A 20,850-nucleotide genomic window follows, 5' to 3' on the forward strand; every position below is an offset into this window, starting at 1 on the left:
TTCCCTTATGTCCAAGGTTAGGTTTGTTCTAAAAGTTGTGTATATACCTGGGTGCTAGAGTTCTGGGTAGCTCTATTCTCAGTTCTTTCCCTGATTTACCTTGTAACCTTGAACAGGCCCCTTAACCTCTCTGTGCCATATTATTCCTTACAGTAATATAATAAGGATTACCTAGGTAACAAAGGATTATGATGAGTCATTCATTAAAGAGCTGTGAGGAGTACTATGGTCCCTGTTTTAAAGTGTACTTTGAACTATGACTTTGCAAAAATGACATCTTGTTCATCAGATCTGGTCCTTGTAAATATTCAGGGTCATGTCTGCTGACTTTAGTGACAAAAGTAAGTTTTTACTCCTTTTTATTCCTTTTAGCCCATACATCTAAGAGAGAATGAGCTGTACTGCATTCCATCATGTACTTCAGCAGCAGATTGTACGCTGAATTCCAATGACTGATACCTGTGCAACCCACTGAAAGCAGAGAGTCGAATGGGTGTTACTGAAGGCATAATCTGAAGTAAAGCTGAACTAATAGTTGAATAATTGATCATTTTTCAATTTGTTGGCCATATTGAAAAACCAAGACCAGTCTGACCCTTTTATGGTTTTCTCATAAAAAGAAAGCCCCAGAAATAAGAAGTTTGGCTCAAATAAAAGGTTTAGACTGTGAATTCTAAATGTAATGCTTCTCCATTTGTAAGCTTTTGTAGCATCTAGTCTGCCTTATAGAAGGTTTAATTTGTAATTGCCTGTGCATGCAGAACTAGCCTTTGAAATAGGCTAGAAACTAGAAATATACTAGAAAGCTTTTTAATTACAACAGTAGTATACGGGGGCTACCTTAAATCAAACGCAGCCCCCTCCCTCATACCTATTATGCTCTGCCCACCTTTCACCCTCAGACCCGCCCCCGGTGGGTATTACTTCTGGGAACAAGACGGACACATGACCGGAAGCAAGGGTATCATGTGACCCTCTAAGAACTCCTCCTGGCACCATCTACCAATCAGGATAGTCCTCAGCCATAAAGGACCACCCCAAGAGGGGATTTGACTAATCGGGGGGAGTTCTGTGGCGGGGTGATCTGTCTGGAAGTGGGTCATGTGATCCCTCTAAAAACTCCCCCTACTGCCCTCTACCAATTGGAGCACATCACCGCCCCCAGAAATCCTGGCACTGTGTGGAAGAGGCCATTTTGTTCCAAGTACATGTTTAAGAAATCATGGAAATGCTGAGAGGAAACATGCACTCATTCACCAACACCGTGACAACTTCCGACTTTGTTTTAGCTCCGAGGACCTTTGACTACCCAGGAGAAAATGCTACATGAGCGACAGTTCCGAGGAAGAGGAGGGAGCAGCCATGGGGAGCCCTTTGGCCTAGCTGTTGATGGATATGCTGGAACCTGACCCCGAAACCCAACTGCTCATGAGGAAGACTGACAAGCATGATGGCCTCTCGTTGTCCACCCCCCCAGAGGAGGAAGGCAACTGAGGCTCATGGGAGTCACTGGTGGACAAGGTGAACGGAAAAGATGTTGCTCAGGTAAATGAACGATTAAGAAGTGATGGTCAAGGATTGGGTGTAATGGAATTAGGAACTGACCCAGAGTTGCATAAATCTAAAAACAAGCAGTGAGGACTTACAATGTTTCTTTTCTGAAAAATCTCTTGATGTCTTTCTAGAGGACCCAGAGGCCCTGAACAGCATTGCATCAGACAACAAAGACAAACTGGGCCTGCCTTGTTTTTGCTCAAAGCCGGTGGAAGTCGTTGACAAGGACAATGAGGATGACAGCTATAGGAATTTAAGGAGGTGGCTTGGCATGGAACTAACTGAACCAGTGCTACATTTTGCATTCTATTGTACGTGTTGCTGTTTATGCTGTCCTTAATCACTGCCTTAGGGAAAAGCTTTTCAAAGATTGTGAGGGCTGTGTCATAGACGCGCCAGCCCAATGGCACCATGACTGTGTGAGTTGGACTTTGGAAGATATAAACTGCAAGCTCCGGGACCTGTGCGCTGAACTGTGTTTGGAAAACTTATTAAACACTGTTATTGCCATAAGTTATGCTATGCAATGTCTGTGCCTAAACCAAGAAAATTTAGCACAAGACGAGATATGTTGTTTGTTTTAGCTCTGAAAACATATTTATATAATGTCACTCTTTGTCCATGCTGTCCTTACTAAGGATATGTCTACACTACCCACGTTACAGCGCAGCCGCGGCAGCGCTGTGACATGGGCAGTGTAGACACGCTTCATTGCTGGGGAGAGCTCGCCCAGTGATAAAAAAACCCACCCCTAATGAGAGGTGGTAGCTTTATTGCCAGGAGCGTGGCTCCTGGTGATAAAGTGCTGTCTATACTGGTGCTTTTCAGCACTAAAACTTTTGTCGCTCAGGGGGGTGTTTTTCACACCTCGAACGACAAAAGTTTTAGCACTGAAAGTGGCAGTGTAGACACAGCCTAAGTATGGCACCTCTCTTTACTGCAGTGTGTAACACGGAAACAGCAACTTCAAGCTGCTTTTCACCAGAGCCAGGTAATTTTTTAACTATAGTTGTGCTTAATACTGTTAAATTAAAAAACACCAGGTATATCACAGATTGCACAGGGATTTGATGCAGTTGGAGAATAATACTAACTAAAAATGTTGCTTGTTCTTTAATCCAAAGGCCCAAATACACTTGGGGGAAAACAGAATAATCATGTGCCAGCATCCCTTTACCCTGTTGTGGAAGGTTACTTTCTGCAAATGGCTTCTAAAAGTGTGTGTGTGTTTTAAAATGTTTTAAAATTAGTTTTAATGTTTAAATGGGGAGTCGGGGGTCTGTGCAAGACATAGGTATGGGTTTTTTAAAAATATATGGTTGCAAACTGTTGGTTTGGTGTGTTTCAAACTAATGGTTGTTTTTTTTCAACTCTGCAGAATGTGATGTGTGCTTTTAAAATTAGTTGTTTTAAAATTAGTTTCATGTTTAAATTGTTGTTGGTGATTCAGGGGGCCTATGCAAAACAATTATGGTAGGGGATTTAAAAAGTATTTTGTTGCACACTTTGTTTTTGGGTGTATGGTGGAAACATGAGCTTGAATTAAAAATGTCCAGGTTTTAGAGAAACACTAGTGGTAGAAATAAACCAAAACCTGAGTTTGTTATACAGCCTGAAATGGATTCTTTTGTTTTAAAGCTATGACTTTTTAAATAGAAAAACACCCTAATGAGAATTTTATTTTTTAAGTTTATAAGACAGTTTTCATGTGTTTTATAATGATAAAGTCATCTGCTCCACAGTATGGTCAAAACATGAGAGATCCTTAGACCAGAGGGTAAACAAGCTCAAAAGAAAAAGAAAAGAAAGAGACAGCTGAAAAGGAAAATTCACCAGCATCAACGGCTGATGGATGGATGAAGCCCAGTAAATATATTTTGCTTATCGGTTTGGTTATTTTATGAGGTTTTGTATTTTAAGCAAATACATAGGCATGGGTGAGAAAGATGGTAAACTTAAGTTTTGTAAAATGTTTCTTTGATGCTAAATTGAAACATCTCTGTTTTTCTTAATCGGACATGGGCAGCTTTCCTGACAATGCCGGAGTCAGACCTACAGAGACACCTCCACCAGAACCTCTGAAGAGCCAAAAATCTGCTCTGAGACCTTTAACAACGCCAACACAAAACAGCACAAGAGCGCAGACGAAGCATCAGGGCAGTCCAAAGTTTGTATATGTCAAAACCAAGAACTAAACAAAAGATTCTGGTAAAAAGCAACTACACAAACACAACTCTAGTTTCTCAGCGGTCAACACCACACCAAACCCTGAGAAAACTGTGAGTGAAAACATACACATTCACAAACCCGGAGCATGTGCTTTAGGGGCTGTGAATGTGAATGAAAACACACATTTAGGGGTTGTGAATTAAAAAAACAAGGACTGAAAGCTCCTGCGATGCTGGAGTATCTCCTTATGAAGTATCTGAAAATTATTACGAACCATTCTCCCAACACAATAAGCTCAGCACAGCTCTTCAGTGTTCTAAAAAGATTTGGGAAAAATATGACGCTTCATTCAGAAAGCTGATGGACGCCGTATCCTCAGGGGTTCTAAAAGAAAGGAGGACTGGAAAGTACATCAAAAATGCATAAGCTCTTGTGGGTGCTTGAAATACTTCAATTTTTCCAGAGCGTGGCTCTGCGCAGGCATGACTAGTCGTGGAAAGGGACCCAGGTAAAAGGAGCATCCTCAAAGGTATACATCAGCTAAAGCATAAACAAGGCGGCGGGGGGTGGGTGGGGGGGGAAGGAAGACAGCATTTGGGGGATAAACAGACGGCTGCCCAAAAGTTATGGGCCAGGGATCGCTGTAAAAATTTAAAAAAGGCTAAAGAGGTGGAGAAAAAAAACAGAAAGAGATTCCCCCTATTGGAGGCTCTCAAACTGGTGTGTCTGAGAATGGGGAGGCGGAATCTAACCTCCAGGGTGGTGGTAGTGACTCTCCCACAGAGTCTGATTTAGAAAATTCCCCAGAAGGCACTCTAGATGGGTCCCTGTCTACGCCTGATGATCCTCAGTGGGCCCTTGGAGTCTGACTCTCAAATAGCGTCTGACATAGAAGACGCAGCTGATGGTCCCATAGAGGAACCCCGAAAATGCAGATGCAGACCCCCAACAGTGTATATGAAGTGAGTGAGAAGTTGGCAATGAGAATTACCTAGATTTGGGGGTTTGGTGTATTGTTAGGAATTTCATTTTGTCAATCTTGAGCTACCCCAGGGCTCCAGCAGCGGGGCTCGGGAGGTGATTTAAAGGGCCCAGGGCTCCGGCCGCTGCAGGACCGTACCAGCTTACTTTCACCTCTGAGCTTAGCAAATGCCTGCAGCCGATGGGGTTTGAAGGTTGCAAAGGGTATTTCCCACATTTTTTTTGTAACACTTTAGAAAACCAAAATTACGTGGGGCCTGTGCCTGCGGTGGAGCATTATGACATAGACAGCATGATGCCCAGGAAGAAAGCAGAATTTCTTGACTGGTATCAGGACCACATATATGAGACATTTGACTTGCAGAAACAGCTTGCATATTATTGTCAGCAGGATGTCAAAGTTTTGAGACAGGCCTGTATCCTGTACAGAGAAGAGAGCATGAAAATGACAGATGGGAGATATTGTAGAGAGGCCCTGGTAAATTCACAAAGGTAAAATTGTGTATAGATCCTTTCCGGTACATAACGATGGCATCTGTCTGCATGGCTATTTACAGGGTTATTTTTTTGCAGCCTAACACAGTAGGCTCCCTCCAGACAACTATCACAAGCAGAAAAATAGATATTCAATCCCCTCTGTTCAGTGGCTACTGTATCCCACTCAAAAAGAAAATATACAAATACGGCATGCTTTACAGGGTGGGGAATTACAGGTAGGCCCCTACTTTCTAGACGGTTACTCCATTGTTGAAGGGCTATGCACAGATTTTGAGTTTAATGGGTGTTTTTCCATGACTGTGTCACCTGTTATTGTGGAAAAGCACAGAACCCTATGACAGGGACAACGTTTGGGTTTCTTTATTACAAGATGCAGCTCAAGACCGACTCTCTGAAAAGACTTGGTTATGTAGTGAGGACCCTCTGGGAGCACGAGTGGGAGGTGATGATAAAAACAGACAGGGAGCTTGCAGATTTCTTAAACAAAGCCCATCTGCCTCAGTCTCTGGTGCCTAGAGATGCTCTATTTGCATGGAGGACTAATGCTATCCGCCTATATTACAAACTTAACCCTGGTGAAGAAATCCACTCTTATGATTTTACCAGCCTGTACCCTTTCATAAACAAAACTAAAGAATACCCTATCGGACACCCCGATATAGTTCATGACAAATTTGGACCCCTCGCAAATTATTTTGGAATTGCTAAAGTTAAAGTGTACCCCCCCCATGACCTCTTATTCCCATTGTTACCCATCAGAGTGGGTGGCAAACTTATGTTTCCGCTATACCAAACCTGTGTGGAAACCAAGCAGCGGGAGACGTGCACCTATGCTGATGAGGAGAGGGCCATCCTGGGAACTCGGTGTACAGTGGAAGTGAAAGTGACCATATCGAAGGGGTATGTGGTGGCTAAAATCTATGAAATCTGGCATTTTGAAGAAAAATATGACAAACTCTTTTCAGAGTACATAAAATTACACCTCTGCCAGAAACAAGAGGCTTCAGGGTATCCTGTGGTTGTAACTCTTTATGAAGTCAGGTAACATGTCGATGTAGCGAAAGGTGTTATGGGCTGTAAAATATCTCCACATGATAGTTTTAAAAGTTCTGTTAAATCACTCCACAACCCCTGATTTGACTTCATTATTAGTAACAAAATGGTGAACGCCATGCCACTTTAACAATCTGCTTCAAGGCTGGTTTAAAAATTCTTCCCCCCGATCGGTTTGTAATTTTTGATACACATGACCTTTGCTGAAAATAGCTTTAAAGGTCTTGGATACCTCACCACCCATCTTGTCTTTTAAGCCTAAGGCCCAGGCATATTTAGATAGAACATCTATCACGGTTAAGATGTACAGTAAAACCACTGTTGTGTTTGGAGAACTAGTGCATATCCACTAAATCTGCCTGCCATTGTGCATCTACATCTGAAACAATGGTCTTGTTTCTTTTAAAATGTATTCGAGCAGGTCTGTGTAAAGCGTAAGTATTGTGGCCTGAAAGCCAAGAGGGTTCACCCTGCCAAAGCTCCCAACTTCCCCTGGGGTATAATATATTTTCTTTAACAGAGTCATCTGCGTAGACATGACTGTTACTTATACTGTCTTTTACTAACACAAGTATGGAGGGGGCATATTCATATTGACAAATTTAAAGTTTTATTAATTGCCTGGTTTAACATGCCCTTTTACAATCGCCTGTGAAAATGGACGCCATAACCCCTACCATTAGGGACTATGAGAGGTTCATTCTTCCATTTTGTCCTTTTTTGGATTTTCCTCTTGCGATCTGTCTCTCAGTCACAAGCAAAAGCAGCTGATGCAAGATTGGTATCCCTGTGGAAGTAAATCTATGTGCAAGTTCTCAAAAGCCTTTAGAAAGGCATCATCAAGCTGTCAAGAGATTTTCAGAAAAGAAACAGTGTAAGCCCCCCACTGCTTGTTTTTAGATTTACGCAACCCCAGGTTGGTTCCTAACCCCATTACACCCCATCCTTGACCGTCATTTCTTAATCATTCATTTACCTGAGTGACATCTTTTCCGTTCACCTTGTCTACCAGTGACTCCCATGAGCCATGGTCACCTTCCTCCATAGTGGGTGGACAATGAGAGGCCATCATGCTCGTTGGGCTGCTTCAAGAATGCTTGGGTTTCAGGATCGGGTTCCAGCATATTCATCAACTGCTGAGCCAAAGGGCTGCCCATGGCTGCTCCCTCCTCCTCCTCGGAATTATTGCTGATATAGCGCTTCCTTCACGGGTGGTCAAAGACCCTCAGAGCTAAAGAAAAGTCCAGGGGTGGTGAAGGAGTCCATGTTTCCGCTCAGCATTTCCCTGATTTCTAAAACACAAGTTCTTGGAATGAAATGACCTCTTACACACAGTGCTGGAACTTCCAGGAGTGGTGCTGCACTCTGATTGGTAGAGGGCGTAGGGGGGGAGCTCTGAAAGGGGTCACATGACCCTCTTCTGGGCAGGTCACTCCACTCTGGAACTCCCCCCGATTGCTCAAATCCGCTCTCAGGGAGGTCCTCTGTGGCTGAAATCCATCCTGATTAGTAGAGGGCAGCGGGTAGAGTTCTTAGAGGGATCACACAACACTCTTTGCTTCCTGTCATGTGTCCATCTTGACCCCAGACATAATACCCCAGGGGGCAGGTCTTAGGGTGACAGGTGGGTGGGGGATGAAAGGTCAGGGGCGGGGCCTACATTCAATTGACAGTAGGCCCCTTATATTACTTGTGACACTTATGCACAGGTCAGTATTAGTGTTAGAGATGACAATACACAGCATTATATTATGAATATGCAAATGCTATGAGAGAAAGAAATGCCCTAACAAGAAATAGCAAATATGAAGTCCACAAACAAGTTCCTTGTCTTTGTACTGAAGAGTGATGAAAAGTGAGTTACAGCTCTTATCATACTGTTGATGACATGGTTGGTAAACCCACTGGACCCTGAATCACACCCAGAGATGCTTATCAACTTATCTACTGGAATGCAGATAACATCAGATGTACAAGAGTCTACTTACTATAGCAGATTTTGGGGATGAACAAATGGAGAGATCTGAGAGAGGTGTCCTTGATTCTGATGGGACACAGCTTCTCCATCCCAGTCAATAAATCTGGCATCAAAATATTTGCTGACATGACCAATTAGACCAAATTTAAGTCTGACAATGGAGGGACGATCACAGCAGCTATTAGTCCAGAAATTGTTTTCCACAGAGATCTGTCCTTAACAAGATGCAGAGATGATGTTTCAATGGCAACTGTTCTTATTAACCAAATACAGACCTGTGCCTATGTCCCTCTTCCATGTTGATGGAACAACGAGAACAGACACAGCTGAATTAGTACATCAGCTTGAAGCTCAAGGTGAAAGAATCTACGAGCTAAGAACAGCAACAAAGAAACCACAGTGTACATCAGAAATGCCATGGCTGTCATACAAATTATGGAAGAAGGCAAACCCCACACATTTGACCAATAGGGTGCTCAGCACCTGGCACAGATCCTAAAAGGATTTGACAATACTAATTCTGTAAACAAAGTCTTTGAATGGTATGACAACAGTAACTCTGTGAAAACTTCAGAGAGTGCCAGACAGTGTCTAAAGTTGGAGGCAAGAAATACCAGGTGATTGGTGGATGCCTTGTGCCTCCATAGTAAACATTTCTTCCAACAAGAAGTCACTTGTAAAATTTCTCTGTAAATACTTCTACAACATACTACCTGCTGAACACACATTCACAGAATGTGACTCTGTGTCATCCCTATTTGGTAGTGGGAAAAATTCTGTGTTTAATGTTGTCACAACAAAGGGAGCTTACCACTTCAGAGATCTTGCCAAATTGGGAGAGAGAGAGTGACCAACAAACCGCAATTTCTGCAGCAAAGAAGTTGGTGGCAGAACAGTATGACCACAGTGAGAAAGAAAAGGAGACCCACAGAGACCTGAATTGCTTGTGTCTCAATCTAGCCATCAAAAAAGGACAAATCATTGGCCAAACTTCCACCACACAAGGACAGTTTTGAAGAGAATTTTGGATCAGATTTTGGATCAACATTGCCATACAGATAGAAAAATATTAGGGGTTAGGATGAACTACTTCCTGTTTTTGCTAAAGGCCCAATGGTATTTGAGTTTTGGCAAGACATTATTTGTGTCAGTATTAGTAGAGGTCACAATCAACTGTGTCAGTAGCCAGAACACTCTTCCCTGCACAGAACTGTGCATTTGCCAAGGCAACGAAGACAGCAGTAACACAGAGATCATAATGATGAACAAGACAACGATGCTGACTAGAAATGTCAACCAGTGCTATTACATTTCAATGATAGCTGTACAAATTTACTATTAGATTTTTTTTTTACCCTTTAGATTGTTGCTGTGATGCTTTGAGGTCATAAAGAAATCCAATTTTATGTCTTGAAATAATACATAGAGCATTAAACCAACAGAAATGAATGCAGATATTTCAAAATGGTCATTTTAATGTGTTCATGGTGTCATTGTTTATCTCCGTTTCTGTGCTAATGGCACCACTTGACAGCTCAACATCATACCTCATCTTAAAGTAGACATCATAACTTTTCAAATGATGTATGATGTGCCTGTGTGTAGGGAGGGCACTTTAAGTCAAACATGTCTCCCACTCAACTAAAACCATGACAAAAGGCGATCCTTCCCCATTCACCCACCTTCCTTCAACACAGTCCCCTTTCTTTATTAAAAAGTAACATCTGGAGGGGAAAGTTTCCCTCAAAACTGTCAGTTTATATATACACAACAAAATAAGTATTTAAGCTTTACATCATTAGTAACTCTGCACTTGCTATTAAAAATAATCTAGAGGTTTTTTCTGTTTCTCTCCAGTCAAAATACTACTAGCTTAAAGTTACAAAGCAAAGGGCACTGACTGCTACTGTTGAGACTAAATCTGAGCTGTTATTAGCACAAGACTTTTTTCCTGTGTGTAAGATATATTTCAAATTAGCTGAAAGATTAGTACAATATTTTCCTTCCAAAAGGCCCTACCACCACTTCTACTGTCGCACCATTAGTGCCATCTACTAACTATAGTACTAGGATTGAAGTACTTATGAAAAGTACTTGTCTGAGGATCTTTAATACTTGGTAGCCTTGTTAGAGCAACCTCCTAACAGAGGCTCTTCTAATGAGACCTAGACGTACGTACGTGTGTGTGTGTGTGTGTGTGTGTATGTGTGTGTGTGTGTGTATGAAAAGACATTTCAGTTCTCAATAAACTGTTTACTCTTCAAAGATTAAATAAATGTAGAACTGTTTTAATCAGCTGAGCAAATATTTAATGTACACTCCAATGTAAGAGTTATGTTTAAAAATATCCTCTATGTTACTAAGACATAAGGAATTTATGGAAACTAGTGACCTAAAAGGTAAAACAAACATTGTCGAAACAAAACGTTCACACAAAAATGAAAACAATGTTTTGTCAATTTCTACCTGAAGTAATCTGTATTGTTGACATAGATCATTATCATTTCAAACTCTTAAAGTTCCTACAAGGATTGACTTGATAATAAAAAAAATGTTTCAGTTTTCAATAACTCATAATTGTTGTGTAGAAATAGCATTAGTTTCTAATAAACTGTCACAGGAGGGTAATGCATAGTAATGTTAATGTTATGTCTGTGGCAAGGTTTCTCAGTAGTATAAATGTTTGTTTACTATCCAGGTTCCAAAGACTGAAGGTCATTCATTGCAGGAGTAGCTGGATTTCTGTCTACAGCTGTTAGAAAGGATCTGCAAAAAATCTGAGAGGAAATTGCAACTTCTTTGAAAATACATGTGCCTGAATAGTTTCTGTGTAAATACAGTACAATGTTGGCAGAAAGAGCACATTTTCATAGAGATAATCTCTTAAAAACACATACACACATTTTACCTTGCCTCACCTTTTTTCAAATGATTTGCAACTGTCTTTTGGAGAATTCTCGAAATGACCATCAGCAGAATGCTACTGAAATGAAGGATTATGGAATGAGAGAAAGCTTTATGCTTTCATTGACCTAGCAGCTGAGATAATCAAGCACATGACAAGGTTAGCACATGTACTCTGTACTGATGTGTGCTTTAAAAATAAAAACCAAAAACAAACAAAAAGAGGATCTGTTGCAAACATACACTTCTTTCACCAAACACCTTCCATATCATCCAGAGACACAATCAACGAGCTAGGCTCTATCCGGTAAGATGGAGAGCACTCCCTCTGACCCAACGAAGGAGTATATGTTGGCTTTATAGTACTCAAATACCACACAGATGAGCAGTTTTTTTCACATCTAATTATAACTCCACAGAAGAGAGGCGGGGGGAGATAGAAAGCAATATACCTCATCTAGAAGTGAATGAAAGTTCAGGGCACTCAGCACCTTGCAAGACTGGAATTAACATTAGAGCTGACCTTGGAAGGATGAACATAATTCATTGTATATTTTCAAAGGTGTCTGCTAACTGAGTGCCTCCTTTTTTGAGTGTCCAAACTGAGACCTTGGGCCTAATTTTCAGTGAGCACCCACAATTCAGAGGAGTTCAGCAGGAGTTGTGAAGTTAACCACCTGCCAAAAGATAGGAGTCCAAAAAAATGGAGACCCCCAAAATCACTAGCCCTTTTTTTGGTCTTGGCAACAGACTTTGTTCTTAAGCTTTGTTTGGGTTTTTATTTATTTGTTTCTTTTTCGAAAGAACTCAATATAAGACTTGATCCTGAAAGCACTCTTATGTCCAGAACTCACACTTCTTCCAATTGCAGGATCACGTCCTACTTCTAGTCCTTCTCCAGTACCTAGATGTTTCTCAGGTAGCGATCAGAAGGACAAGTGATTTTGATTTTACTTCTCTCAGGAGATAAGATTCTCTTAAATCTGAGTGGGAAAATAATTTAAGCTCAAGATTTCTGGTCTCAATTTACATCCATCTTTTTTCTAGCCTTACTACTTCAATGAATGAGAATAATTTCTCTTTCTTTATCTTCAATGATAAAGTTCTTCATATACTATAAAAATGTGTACAAGGTACAAATGAATGAGACTTGTAGGTAAATCATATCTCTATTTGCAACAAAGTAACTAAAAGGTGAAAAGTACTATTCACCAAAGAACTATTCACCAAAGAAACTTTCTTTTGTAATCAAAAGCACAATGCTTATGCAATCCTCACCCTAAATTCCTTTCCCAAGTGTAACATGATCAATGGAATGGGAATCAGAGGGTCCATGGTCCCTGGAGGAACTATTATTGAAAGGACACCAGGAAAACAGGGAACATAGGGAGTTAGGCTAAAAGCAACTCAGCCATATCAACAGAGCAGTGCACAGAGTTTAATAAAGTTCCACTTGTTTAACTTAGTCTGCATTCAGCTTCACTCTTTGCAAATGAAACACCTCGCTAAATGTTTTTGGGAGGCGGGAAGAGGTAAGCCCTCTGTATAGTAACAAGGGCAAATCACTTAAATGTGTGCTTAAAGGTAAGCAAATGAATAGTCCTATCCATTTCATTGGAATTACTCATGTGCTACAGTGCTTTTGCTAAACTGAGGCCTCACTGAATGCACCTACCTTGCACTTTTCTGAAAGTCTCTCAAACTCTAATGAAACTGTTGCAGAATATGAAACTCCTCTTCCTCATATTGCACTGGTTTTTCATTTGGCTTTGATCACTGTAAGAGTCAAAATTGATAGCACTTACATCAGCAAATAGCTGGCTTGGTAAGAGATGCACAGATGTAACAAATATACCTACCTTTGTTCTTGCTTTCCTTCGGGAATGATCAACATAAAACTGAACTTAAACAAAATTCAAATGTTTCATTATGGAGCATCGTTAAGGACTCTTTCTGCAGCAATGTTTTATTTCCTTGTATATGTTTGTGTAACAAAGCACATTCAGATGTTCTGAATAATTTTTACATTTAAAGCAAAAGCGACATAAGTACATGGATGTGATTGCACATTTCTAGTCCAGGCACATTTATCCTTAAAAGTACACAAAATGATTCCCAGAAAGCCAATATGTACTTAGTCAAAACATACATGTACCTAATCAAAGCACCACCCTGCTGGCCCATGGGCTATCAGTTAAAAGGGCACTGCCTGCCAGTTCATGGATACTGCAGGTACATAGCTGCTTGTTCCATTTGCTCTCTCTGTCTAAAGAATAGATATCCTGTGAAAAATAAGGCAAGCTATTACACAAATGAAATATGCATATCTTTTTTTCTTTACATGGACTGCCGACCTTCCAGGGACAGGCACAATATTCCAAAACATAGACGAAACTTGTTTGTGTGACCATGAGAAGTGTGTGCTTTCAGAACAAACATATTGTGGCACATACAATGTTGGGGAAGTAGGTGTATAAGATCCCATAAGTACACCATAGTTTGGTCCACATTATAGTAGGTGAGTCAGACTGTATTCTGCATTTCTCTGCATAATAAAGTGCCCTATCACTTTAGGTTGCCTCTTCTCAATTTAGCAGTTCTTCTCAGGCTTAAAATTGCAAATAGCAGCTGTTTGTTTTCAGATGATGTTAAGCAGATGTATGCTAGTCTATAATATCCATTCAGGTATAGCTGAATAGGAGGCAATAATGTGAATGTAGTGTTACAGTGCCAAAATGAAAGAAAAAACATTTTCTGTGATATATTAAATGCTGTTCTTTTACAGCTGCATGTATACTGTAATATTTTAAAACCCTATATTGTAAATTGAGTTTAAAACATTTCTCCATATTAAAATAAAGTTTATATTTTTGTAGATCACATGAGATGTGAGCTCTGTTGCAAGTTCAGTTTTCAGGGACCTGGGAGGAGTCACTTAATATTCATGATTCCTTTTATGATAATTTTGAAACTTTTATGTTTCAAACCTGGGTCAGAGCATATCCACAAAAAATATTTACTAACTGGTAAAATAAAAATATTATTGGTATTTCCTAACTAGTAAAAGTTTAGATTTGCAGAGAAAGGTGCTGACAAAAGATAATGTTTATAAAAACTCAACTGTCTGGACACTTAAAGTTTGAATTCTGTTTGAACCTGGATTCCTCTGGGTGGGAGCCGCGATTGGCCGGACCTGCGGACGGGGCAGGTAAACACACCGGCCCGGCCCGCCAGGGGCTTTCCCTACACAAGCGGCAACCTCTGTTTGAGAAACTCTGTATTAATAGGGGTGTTTTACGTAGGACACGGGAAGTATCTGCTCTGCTCTACTCAGCTGGAGTTCTCTGTCCAATTCTGGGTGCCACACCAAGAAAGATGTGGACAAATTGGAGCAAGTCCACAGAGGAGACTCAAAAACAATAAAAGGTTTAGAAACCTGGCCTCTGAGGAAAGGTTAAAACAGGGCATGTTTAGTCTTGACAAGAGAAGACTGAAGGGAGGACCTGATAACAATCTTCAAACATGTTAAATGCTGTTACAAAGAGGATGGTGATCAATTGTTCTCAATGTCTACTTCAGGGATGGTCTAGTATATATGGTCCTGCCCCAGCACAGGGGGACAGACTAGATGATCTCTCATGGTCTCTTAACGCCCTACATTTCTATGATTCTAACCACATAAAGGACCCAACTGCAGTAGGGCACTGTAAAAATAGATGGGGGTAGAGATCCCTTCATCACAGAGCTTACACTATAAATAGACAAGACAGACAAAAGGTGAGAGGGGAAAGAGAGGCACAGAGAGTGACTTCCCCAAGGTCACCCAGCAGGCCAGTGGTAGAGCTGGAAGTAACATCTAAATTCAACTCCCCTTCCATTACCTAGCCCACACTACCTCCCTGAAATTTTCAAATAGAGATACCTAAAGCTAGGGTCCTATGTTCAATCACAGGTGCCTAAATAAATGGCCTGAGTCACACAAGTGCTTAGCACAGCTTCCATCACAGTCAATGAGAGTCTTGCCATTGACTTCGACAGGAGCAAGCTGAGCACTTACGGCTCTAACCCTTTATCATTGACGTCAAACAGAAGCTTTGCCATTCACATCAATGTGTACAGGAGCAGGGTCTAAATGAATAAACAAATTAGCTCAAGTACATATACAGGTATATCAGCGTGTATGCATATAAACACACCCAGTTATGTGCAGGATAAAATATTTGCACAAAAGGTGGCTTTTAATGGCTCTTCCAGATTAGTTGAGTCAATTTTCATTCAAGAATTATGTATTTAGCTTCCATTATTCCTGGGCCAATTTACATGAATTGATGTCAACTAAATAATTACTGATGTGTGAGAGTACATTAAAACACTTATGAATTTAGGAGCTATGATATTTCTTTGGGATTATATGTAGACCTGCAAGTAATATGTAATGGTTGGCAAAAGTGATATGCACAAATAGTAATTCCCTTCTGTACCACTAAGAGGAAGCATAATGTTAAAAAAAAAACAAAAAAAAAACCCACACACCTCACAGGAATCAAACACTTGTTTATGATAAAATATCATCCTTAACCTTATTTAGGCTAAGTCTTATTTAGAAGACGTGCTATTCTAAGCAGAACAAATCAATATGCTTTTTTTTCTTGGAGATGTTGAAACAAATTCTGCTCTCAAGTGCATATGTGCTATTCCACTAATTTTACAGGGTTTCTCCAGGTGTATCTATATCTTTATTGTGCCAGACACTGTAGTGTATAGGCACTAAGAGCATAATTTGACTCGCACACTATGTAAATATCAAGCTTACCTGATTACTGAGCCATTTTTATTGTCTTGCTAATTTTCTACCTTATCTGGGAACTACTAATAAACCCACAGAGATATGAATATACAACAAAATTTCATTGTTTAAAATATGCCACATGCCTTTTTACAAGCAGACAATATACACATATACTACCCGTTAATCAGTAACAGGAACATTGACTTAGAAATTAACCCCCAAAATTCTGACAAACATAAGAAAGTTCAGGCATAGGGCTACCTTTCTGCCATTGAATAACCCCATTTCTGCCCACCAATACATGCACTTATCTCCCACTGAAATCAATGAGACAGTGTGTGTGTCTCAGGATGAAATTTGGCCATGGCATCTAGTTATTACAGCACACAAAGGTCAGATGAACTTTTGTGAAATCTTTGCAGTACCTCTGCACAATGGAGTAGAGCAAAGCTAAAAAGATCTCCTTTGCTTTGAGTCCATGTCTATACATTATATTTTTTAAAGTGTTGAAAAGAATATTAATGTTCTGCATAGCAACTTCATTGTTTTCCATAACCAAATATCAATAGAGGAACCCTGATAAGATTGTAGATCTCCATTTTATTTTAGCTTTATAAGACAACCTCAGTTGAGTTTTACTGTAGAAATTGTTTCTGCTTTGCAGATTCACCCTCTGGCGGTAAAAAGTAATATTCAACAGGTATACACTGCCATCTAAAGGCCAGAATTTATGCTCTTCTAAGTCTAAGTTCTCATTCTTTCTACCGAAGCTTCTCACAGTGTCAATACTTAAAACCTGTTAAGCCAGCAAGTTAAAATATTGCAAGCAGATGCAGAGAAACATGCATTAACTCACACTTGAAAGATTTAGACAGAGAGCTCATACACACTCAGGCTCTGAAGACACCCTAATTAAAACTGTCATTAACAAGGTTTTGAGATACAGATATTTGACAAAATGAATTCACTGAACTTCAGCTGACCAACCTGATAGGTATATTTTGCTAAACCTGAAGCAGGCATTTTAAAACAGCCCAACGTGATCAGATACGCAACTGGAACTCCAGTGAAAGTGTAATACATTATCAAATTCAGGCAGGGCCGCCCAGAGGATTCAGGGGGCCTGGGGCAAAGCAATTTCGGGGGCCCCTTCCATAAAAAAAAGTTGCAATATTATAGAATACTATATTCTCATGGGAGCCCTGCAGGGCCCGGGGCAAATTGTCCCACTTGCCCCCCCTTTGGGCGGCCCTGAATTCAGGACTGTCACTAAGATAGCAAAAACAACATGAAGGTTACAATTCAGTTTACCTATCAGAATAAGACACTAGGGTTTTATACATTGCATATGGAATACTTTCATTTGTTATTCCATGCAAACAGAGGTTGCCTTGCCCATCTCTTAGCAAATGTGAAGATTTTTTAATAAACTATTAAAGGAGGAGTGGTAGATACGCTGGAGGGTAGGGGTAGGACACAGACAGACCTAGACAAATTAGAGGATTGGGCCAAAAGAAATCTGATGAGGTTCAACAAGGAGAAGTGCAGAGTCCTGCACTTAGGACAGAAGAATCCCATGCACTGCTACAGACTAGGGGCCGAGTGGCTAGGCAGCAGTTCTGCAGAAAAGGACCTAGGAGTTACAGTGGACGAGAAGCTGGATATTAGTCAACAGTGTGCCCTTGTTGCCAGGAAGGCTAACGGCATTTTGGGCTGTATAAGTAAAGTAGGTGTATTGCCAGCCGATCGAGGGACGTGATCATTCCCCTCTATTCGGCATTGGTGAGGCCTCATATGGAGTACTGTGTCCAGTTTTGGACCCCACACTACAAGAAGGATGTGGAAAAATTGGAAAGAGTCCGGCAGAGGGTAACAAAAATGATTAGAGGGCTGCAGCACATGATTTACGAGGAGAGGCTGAGGGAACTGGGATTATTTAGTCTGCAGAAGAGAAGAATGTGGGGGGGGATTTGATAGCTGCTTTCAACTACCTGAAATGGGGTTCCAAAGAGGATGGATCTAGACTGTTCTCAGTGGTAGCAGATGACAGAACAAGGAGCAATGGTCTCAAGTTGCAGTGGGGGAGGTTTAGGTTGGATATTAGGAAAAACTTTTTCACTAGGAGGGTGGTGAAGCACTGGAATGGGTTACCTAGGGAGGTGGTGGAATCTCCTTCCTTAGAAGTTTTTAAGGTCAGGCTTGACAAAGCCCTGGCTCAGATGATTTAGTTGGGGATTGGTCCTGCTTTGAGCAGGGGGTTGGACCTGAGGTCCCTCCCAACCCTGCTATTCTATGATTCTATGAAGAGGATGGTGATTTTTGTTGAAGTTGTGCTTCTTATGAACTCCAGCTGTGGCTCTACCTAGAGCTATATGAGATTTTTACATCAGATTTTATACCACTGAACACTGGAGAAGATGGAAAAAGCAGTACATCCAAGCACACTATGGAACTTTCAGTGTCCTGCAGCAGGGTGCACACACCATTTTAGTGTACAGCATACTAATGAGCTATAGATTTACACCCCAGGTTGCAATGCACTGAGTCTCCATGTAGACAAGGAAAGGGTGGGATAGGAGACCACCTCTCTCTCAAAGAGACCCTAGGATCCCACACACTTATCTAGGGGTATCTTCTGTGTGGAAAAAAAAAACAGTGGGCTTTCATAACTCCAATCTCCCAAAATGATTTGGAAATAGCTAGCTAACCCAAACCCACTCTTTGTATGATCTTCAGCCTTCTAGTTAGCAAGGTAAGAATAGGTTTCCTTATCAATGCTTACAAATGACTCGTAGTACACATTCTGTAACACATCAGCCATGGAGCAAGACAGAGGGCTTTTAAGGAGCAGCAGTGAGAGCAGAGCAGTGTTTCCTTATCCTGCTGTGGCTGCTGAATAGGGTCCAGTAGCTGACTTGTTCCACTGATATGGATGAGTGGGTAGCAGAGGATGATTAGTTTTAGATTTAGGTTTCTTTGGCACATGAGCTCATATGAACCCAAAACTTTGAAGTTCAGAGGTGGGAACTTTTCAGCAGAGTCAAAGCAGCTTGCCAAGAGCCCATGTTTCAGGCCACTTGAGTCAAAACAAATAAATCATCGTTGTCTCAATGGGTCACATCTCTATAGCAAATATGAGGGCAGAAAAGAATCACCTTGTTGAATTATGTGGGTCCTCTTTGGCCCAAAAGCCACACTTATGACACAACTGAACTACTGTAGTTGCGCAAATAAAACACTGCAATATGTACTGACAATCCAAACCCCTTTGCTGGAATGGAACGGCGTCACAAAGGGGAACAATATTCTGAGAACACTTGAGTCACAGTTACAAAATAGAGGTTACAGTTTAAAAATAGACTTCAGGTGCTAATAAGAGTGCACTTTCAGTTCAATGCCACACCAAATCCAACCAGCCTAGAATCAGAAATTCCCCAAGAGGAATAACTGACACAGTCTCCAGACAGGGAAATAAAGAGACACCCACTGAAAACATCTTTGAATTGTATATAGCATCCCACAAGTGAAAACGTGAATGATCAATTACTTAACTTTTATACACAGTCTGTGGCCCTCCCATCTTGCTACTCAGACTTCAGTTCTATTTATACAGTACTATAGCCAGTGAAACTTGTCTTAAGCAATCAAAAAGTCACCATAGAAACAGAAATATGCCATGCTTGACTAGTTTATAGGTGATGGTATTTAGGACATCTCACCACGCACAAGTCTCTGTGTAGGACAGTAAATGTTAATGTTTTTTTTTACAGAACAAATTACATCAGCCATACAGCAGATTAGCCTAAAGCACATACCCCTTACTTCTCATTATTTATGAAAATGAGCTGTTAGAACAACCAAGGACATAAATAATGTGTCCTAGTTTTGTTAAATATGAGTAGTTCCAGCTCCTTCATGTAAGAGTTTCGCATCATTAAGCCACTAACCTGATGCTGATGATTTAGGTAATTCACATTTTTGCAGTGGTTGGTTGGCTGGTTTCAAGCAACGAAGTGTGGCTCCTGCTTCCTCGTCCTTCATTCCATCCAAAAATCATATAACCCCCCCCACTACACACACACACACACACACACACACACACAAAATAGAGGTAATTTAGAGGGGGGAAGGATGGCAGGGTCATTACTTGCACTTTCATTTTCAGAAGTTATTTTCCCCTTGATAGTCTTTCCTGCCAATTTCCCACAAGCACTTACTGCACCTTTACCACCCTGAGCATAGAAACATTGAGTACTGCACTATTACTGCAACAGGGAGGGTAGATGATGTATTATCATTACTATTGCTTGTCGGGCCAGATCTTCAGCTGTTTCAAGTCAGTTAAGTCAATGGAGCTACTCTGCCTTACACTAGCTGTGAGGGTTTGGCCCATTATTTCTGGATACAAGACATTTGAGTCACCCTCCATTTCCTTCTGTTTTAGTTCCTGCTCCCACCTCCCCTCCATATTTTGGTACAATTTGGATTCTGTACTGAAGATACTGTTCTCTATTTAACTCCCCTGCCCCCCATAGAAGTCTCTGCTGTGAAATTTCTTCCTTCAATCAAATCTTCAGAAGCCTTCAAGAAACACGCTTACTTTTAGAATCTCAAATTCCACTGTGCAAATCAGAGAGTTAAAGCATCTAATAAACGTACTAAAATGCACTTTGTTCCAGGCTGAAGGCAGATAGAATATGAAATAATGGTTGTGAAGTTTTACATTAGAAGTGTGTATGTTTTTCAGAGAGAGAGAGAGATGATATAATCTCTTGGGAAGGAAAACTAAATTACACACTAACTTTCCAATCATCAAAAGGCATTTCTGAGCGTCCATCTTTATGTCCCAGCATATTTGATTTGCTGCACAGATATTTATTAACCTATTAACGCTGTGCTTTGTGATCGTTATTCATTAGCCACA

At 40.7% G+C, this 20,850-nt stretch overlaps 1 long non-coding RNA gene across 4 annotated transcripts in view; it reads right to left on the bottom strand.

Moving 5' to 3' along the window:
• LOC123373019 overlaps positions 1–19,190 on the bottom strand; it is a 211,247-nt gene extending 192,057 nt beyond the window's left edge. For 2 of the 4 annotated variants that reach the window (XR_006580523.1, XR_006580520.1), the window contains exons 1-2: positions 19,082–19,190; positions 12,813–12,913 (exon numbers count right to left, since the gene is read on the bottom strand). This is a non-coding gene — a long non-coding RNA (uncharacterized LOC123373019). Of the gene's footprint in view, positions 1–11,151; positions 11,217–12,812; positions 12,914–19,081 lie in introns of all 4 variants that reach the window. The other 2 variants (XR_006580522.1, XR_006580521.1) reach the window with 2 other exon arrangements.
• Positions 19,191–20,850: the final 1,660 nt, after the last annotated feature.

Source organism: Mauremys mutica, chromosome 6, assembly GCF_020497125.1.
Source record: "Mauremys mutica isolate MM-2020 ecotype Southern chromosome 6, ASM2049712v1, whole genome shotgun sequence".
Lineage (NCBI taxonomy): Eukaryota > Metazoa > Chordata > Testudines > Geoemydidae > Mauremys > Mauremys mutica.